The sequence below is a fragment of the Photinus pyralis genome, unplaced genomic scaffold (genome assembly GCF_008802855.1).
Source record: "Photinus pyralis isolate 1611_PpyrPB1 unplaced genomic scaffold, Ppyr1.3 Ppyr1.4_LG3a, whole genome shotgun sequence".
NCBI classification, from domain to species: domain Eukaryota; kingdom Metazoa; phylum Arthropoda; class Insecta; order Coleoptera; family Lampyridae; genus Photinus; species Photinus pyralis.
The window spans coordinates 11,515,256-11,521,940 of record NW_022170509.1 but is presented as its reverse complement, the minus strand read 5'-3'; positions in this window follow the sequence as shown (position 1 = coordinate 11,521,940).

Sequence of the window (6,685 nt, the reverse complement as noted above, 5' to 3'; positions counted from 1 at the left end):
TGAATGTTAAAGTAATTATACAGCCTATCATTTACAATAATTTCGAAGATTTTTGAAAATATAGGAATAATGGTAATCGGTCTGTAGTTGTTTAAGTTGCAAATTTCACCTTTTTTAAATAACGGTACCACAACGCTAATTTTAAATACCTCAGGGTAAATGTTACTCGTAGAATCTGGCAAGGGGTTTCAATATATCGTCCTTCTCTTTTAACGGATATCCTCTTAACATCTATTACCTACATTTTGCCTTCTCCAGTTTCATTCACTGTACAATTCAAGAAATCCCTCTAGTATACAACACTTTTGCTATTATTAACGTATCATCATGTGGTTGCACCTCTACTTCGAATTCGCAGAATCTTTTAATTTCCATTATCCGCATTACTTGCTTATTGCTTCCATCAGAAGCCAATCTATTACTTTTTTAATTGTCTTTACGGCTAAGTCATAGATTGTATGGGATATTTGGAACGGATTTACCCTCGCAAAATCGCCACCGTTCACTACTTTGACGAGCAAGAACCAAGGAATCACCATCCTCTCGTTGCTGGCAACTCTTTGGGGTGTTTCTAGTGTCCCTGTTCACAATAATTGTACTACCGATTCCATTAGAATTGTCCAAAACGTAGCGTGGGGCTATATCGATTCCAGGAGTTGTTTCATTTTCATATGCTAAGTCGTACCAGTTACTGCTACTGCCAGCAGACCGAGACCTTTTTTTATATTTTTATTGTTATTTTATTATTATATGTTATTTATATTTATATTATCTATGAGGAACGTGTGGGTAAAGGCACCTGGAATAAAGAATAGGAGAGTAGGGGAGGTGAGTGTGGGACTTGGAAACAAAAGTGGGTAGGTAAGTACTAAAGGCGGTTAAACTCGTTACCTTTAGTGCCCATTGATCGCCTTTTACGATCTCCAGGGCGGAGTGGGCCAATTCTATCCCCGAACCCACAGGGACATTTTCAATTGTAAACATTTCAGTTAATGCTTGTCCAAACATTTTTATTAAAGAGATATTGAAGTGACCCTCTTTTCTCGAAGAACAGATATGTATAAGGATGGTGGTTGTTAGCTCTTTAAGAGTGCGGAAATTGTTGCTAGTGATGTATATGGAAGCTTCTGTACGCATTTCTCTCTATGAAGATAAATATGGCCCGGCAGCCCTTGGGGCGCACCTGCTACGCTATTTGCTGCTATTTTACTGAAAATAGAAAAATTTTAGGCCGATCTGAAAAATGGTTTCTTATAGAGTTTGGCCTGTACAATCCAAAACGACCAGAATTTTGAAGATTGAATCCCTACATCCAAAGTTATACCCCCCTTTTCTTTGGAAATCACAGATTTCGACATTGGGAATAATAATAGTACAACGCCATATATAAAACACAATAAAGTCTATTCACTAGGTCCTCCTGAAATCTGAATAATAAATAATATACTCGTAATGCTATTAACGATGTGCGACACAGAGAATGTACACGTATAGGTATACCAGTTTACAATGCTACTTTCCGAATATGGGCATTAATCGATTTCGATAAATCATATTTATCATTTATGTAAAAAAATTACCCAAACCGCATTTCAAACGCACATTCTCGCTTTTTTCCGAAAGAATTCATACCATAAATAACAAATTTGATACCTCTGTCTTGGTCCAAATAAAAAGGGATCAACAAAAATACATCAAATTCACTTCTTGGCCATCAAACTAGTGCGTTTAGACGTATTCCTAAGAATTTTGACATCTGCTGGCTAGGCTTAGGAACAAGCAGTCTTGAAATCTGAAGGAGTACCTACTTCTCGGAAAGAGGAGGTTTACCTCTTGAGATTAATTACCTACATAGACATATGGACTGATAAATATACAGACTAGGCGTTCTTTTTTAAATGGCCTGAAAATGAATGTAATGGATGAACATATGGAATGGTTTTTAAAAAATGAAAATAAAACAGAAATCCTCAGATTCTTTCATCAACTTTAAATCAATTAAATCTCAAGAAGTTACGGTTAGTTTACGAGACAACGACCATAAGTCGCATGTCTGCCAGTCAGCGACGTCGGAAGTACGAGTCAGAGGGGGCGCTCGCCCCCTCAGTTTTTACACAAGGGGGGCCGCGCCCCCTCTAAGAATGAGTAGATAAATCACTCAAAAGCGACTAACACATCTACCTACGGCATGTGCATGCAGAAATTACAAAGAGTGTAGAAGTAGAGGATATACTGAAAGAATTTGACAGCAAAACTGCGGAGAGGCGGAAAATTTTTGGATATATTTAATTTTTTATACTTGCTTTTCTTTACAATGCTCAATAGTGCAATAAATAGGAACAAAATTTTTGTAACTTTTGTATGTTTTAGTTCATTATTTTTATTGTTTAAAGAAAATATTAATGATCTATGGCTATGGTTTTCTCAATCAAGTCAAGTATCTCTGAGTTGCACATAACTAGACATCCTCCGACACTTTTAAAATTTTTTCAAAACTTTTCTTTCAAAAATACTTTATTCGATTGATTAAATAAACAGGTTTTAGGGTCACTTAAAAAACCCACTGCTTTGCATTAATTCGTACACAATTTTGCATGGGGGGGACCTTTCAGGCCCCATGGTCCCTTTTTTTGCCCCCCCCCCCCAGCCGTTATTCACTTCCGACGTCGCTGCTGTCAGTTTCCTTAGCGATTGCCGCAACAATTGCTTTCCCAAGTACAAAAATCTCAGATTTATTTCACATCCACTACACCGATTTAATTGACTCATATTAGTTTATATAGTCTTAAAATATAGTTGTAGGACCTAACACACAGTAAAAATGGTCTTTATTAGCTTACCAAATATTATTTGCCTCATATTACGGTACCTAATAATGAACGACCAATTTCGCTTTCGCTCCATAAAAAATGCGCGTGTAAAAGTCGATCATCCGTAATTGCGACCCTGATTTAATCATCAGATAGGTCAAACGTAATCAACTGTCCAATACCAGACACGTTTGCCGTCTTGGGGTAATTATGCTATTTTCCTCTTATTTCAATTTGAATAGCTAGTTCCAATAAGTCTACGTATCAAATTACTCCCGTCCAAAGTCAAACCAATTAGAGCTCTCTTCATTATTGTCATCAGAATTACAGAAACGTAATTCCACGTGACAAATTGACAATTCCCACTAAAGGCTCGTAATGCGATCCGTCTGTGCTCCTTTTTAGCCTGAGTTGTTTGAAATTTATTTTTATACAGCACCATTAATGTCCAATTAGTTTGCTCCACATATTATTCAAGTTTTAATTAGGGGTAGTTGTTTTTGCATGTAGTGCGAGCTTAGAATTAAGTGTTTCATGTTTTCTACTACATTTTAATATTATTCCGGTCGCTTTATTCAAACTCACGTTGTAGAATTAATTTGTTCATATCTTTTTTGCCTCTTCCCCGTTAAATACTTTATTATAGGAACCTGGGCAACAGCGATTAGCCAGACTTGGTTTCATTGTTTTTGTGTGTCCGTCCGTCCGTCCGGCCATAATTCCAGAACAAAATCGCATTTTCGAAATCTGCTAAGCTAAGAGGAAACCTCAACCCATTTCGTTAATCAGCCAAATCGGTTAACGTGGGAGGAGATGTTACGCCTCCTCTCACGATCTGTTTTGAAGCAACGTAAAGTTTATTGTTCAAACGAGCCACTGTAGAACAAATACAAGTTTTAACACAAAAACTGGGAGAATTTTTTAAAACATGTAAGTGACATACGCTGTCGTCTTCATACTCGATAAACGGGGAACGACGTATACGATTTGGTGCAAAGGTCTAGGAAGGACTCTAAGTTATTCAGATCATATAGAAAAAACATAGAGAAAACGTAGCGCCTTATCAAATGTAACACCCAGATTCTTATGGGAGAATGTTGGATATTGCATAATTGAAATAGCTACCTTCTCCAACATGTCATAGATTTACATTTAGAAATATTCGGATACAATTTGTTTTATTGACTTGGTTCTAATGTATTTTTTATCTGCCTGTAGCGTGGCACAATCGTCGTTGCTGGAAATTTCGGTGAAAAGTCATCAGCATAATGTAATTGCGAAGCGCGAAGATAGCACATTGATAAAAATCAAAAAAGAAAAGTACCTAAGGTGGAGCCTTGTGAAGTACCAGAGATAGAAGTGAAATCTTTTGAATCATGGCTATTATAGGACGCAAAATGCGATCTGCCCACAAGATAGAATTTGATCAAACCTGCTAATAACAATATATTCATTGTGCTAGTACATTAAAAGTAATGTTTACACGCGTCATAGAAGCAGTACAATACATACAAATATAAAATATAAAACGTAAACTTCAAAAAATATCAAAAGTTATAATTTAACGTCAATGTTAAGAAAATCTTTAATATTGTATAAGGGGTTTTCAGTTAAAAAAGCCTTTATTTTGTTTTTGAAAGTTATTTACATTTACTTATCGAACCTGTTATAAAACAGAGGCCCCCAGGTAGTTATGTGCAGCTTGCGATTTTTTAAGTTTTGCGCATACAATATTATTATTACTGTTACGAGTGTTGTACCTGTGGATGTCTGAATGGGCTACATGATTTAGTTTATATTGATGGCCATACACCAAACCTCGCACCAAACATTCTAGTATACGTACTGTCTTCGACTTCGACTACGACAGTCTTCTCTGTATTCAGCACTAGCTACACTTCGGACACACCTTCTTTGCATCGCAAATATTCTTTTCATTGCATCAGAGGAGTGGCGCCACGCTATGATTCCATAACAGATTAGGTATTGAGATAGACATAATTGTAATAGATACATTTTAAAATCGGTTTTTGACACCATGTTAGATACATTTTTAGCGCATTTTTGCAAAATTTTTTTTGGTAAAAAGTAGCTTTTAATCTCACTTTGGCTGGCTGGCTGGCTGGCTGGCAGTAAATGCGCGCCCGTAGAAAAACGCTTGTAAAAAGACAAGGAGTGTACATGTAACTATCGGGGCCGTGTAATTAAGAACGTTAGGGATGGGGCTACAAGATTTGGAGTCGACGACATCTGGACGCCATCCCCGAGCGTATTATACTAACCTGGAGATTTTTCAGTTTTTATCTATCTTCTTCTACAGTTTTTCTCCGATTGTTTTCAAATTGGTGTCGTCGGGAAGATCTTGCCAACGCGCACAACTCCTGCGTGGCGGAATTTTGTTTTTTTTTCCTAGGGGCGAAATAAACCACCTTTTGCGCGGCGCGCTTCGAGGGGTAGTCGACTTTGGGCGCCCAAAAGTTTCTTACAGCGCGAATCGCGGTCTCTCTTTCTCGTGTCACTAATAGAAGGTCGAGCTATGTGAAGTACCCAAAAGTTGAATACGATTTTATGCCGGGATTTTAGCGAAATCTACCAAAATGTGAATTACGAATGAACGGGACGTCGGAACTGTGTATCGACAAAGGGAATGTGGTAACCCCCGACGAGATCTTACTGATGGTGGAGTCGAAACTTCAAATCCGATTTGTTGCGGGTGATCAGAAGTGGGTGTCGACAAAGGGAATTTGGTAACCCCCAAAGGATTTTACTGATGGTGGAGTCAAAACTTCAAACGCGAATTGCGAGTGCACGGTAAGTGAGAAAATGGTACCGACAAAGTGAACGTGGTAGCTTTCGGCAAGATCTTATTGATGGTGGAGTCAATATTGGCTAATAAAACACTGATCTGCCACACAAAAATGCGCTGAAGTCCCTTCGATCTCACACGAGGACTTTGATCATTTTTTAACAGATACGCGACTGGAGCCAGTTTTGCACTAATTCTTGTCTTCGTATTGGTCCCATGTCAGTTTTGAATCTATAAGGACGCCTAGGAAATTAATGGATATTAATTCTTTTGACATTGATGAAGAGAACTGAATTTTTTCCTATTATTTAAAACTAGCTTATTAGCACTAATACATCTAATAAAGCATTACTTATTTTTTCTTCATTATGGACGGGATCGGAAGAAATACTAGTTAACGTTATGTCGTCAGCATACAGTGTGAATGTGGCACCTGAACTAGAGAAACAAATGTCATTAATAAAAATTTAAAATAAAAGAGGTCCAATTATGGAACCCTGCGGAACGCCTAATGTTACAGCTCGACATTGAGATCTTTTATTATTGTACTGTACAAATTGACTACGGTTACTTAACTAAGTTGAATTAAGTTTATGGTACCTACTTTGCTGCGTGAAATGATAGAAATTTAACTTTTTTATCAGTAACTTGTGAGATCAAAAGTCAAAGGCTTTAGTTTCATACACTATGGTTTCATCTAAAAATATAGACGTACATCTTCTACGTGCCTCTATACTGTCAATACACTGAAATCGTACTCTGATAATGATGTATTAGGAGGATGTGATCTAGTTGATCAAAGGCTTTTTGGAAATTAGTGTAGATCTAGAAGGCATCAATCTATGCTCTTTTTTGTCCAAGACATTAGCAACATATTGTGCAAAAGTTTTGATAAGTCCTTTGTGCCATTAGTAGAGGCTCAAGATGAGTTATCAAATTGGCTTTACAGCACCCAGTTGCTTTGTGGATTTGTAACGTGATATTTGGGTTTTCTGTACGTAAAGTAACTTTCACTGTTCATTTTTGACCTACATATTCAAAGCAGAGGTCTAGGTTATTGTTAATTTGA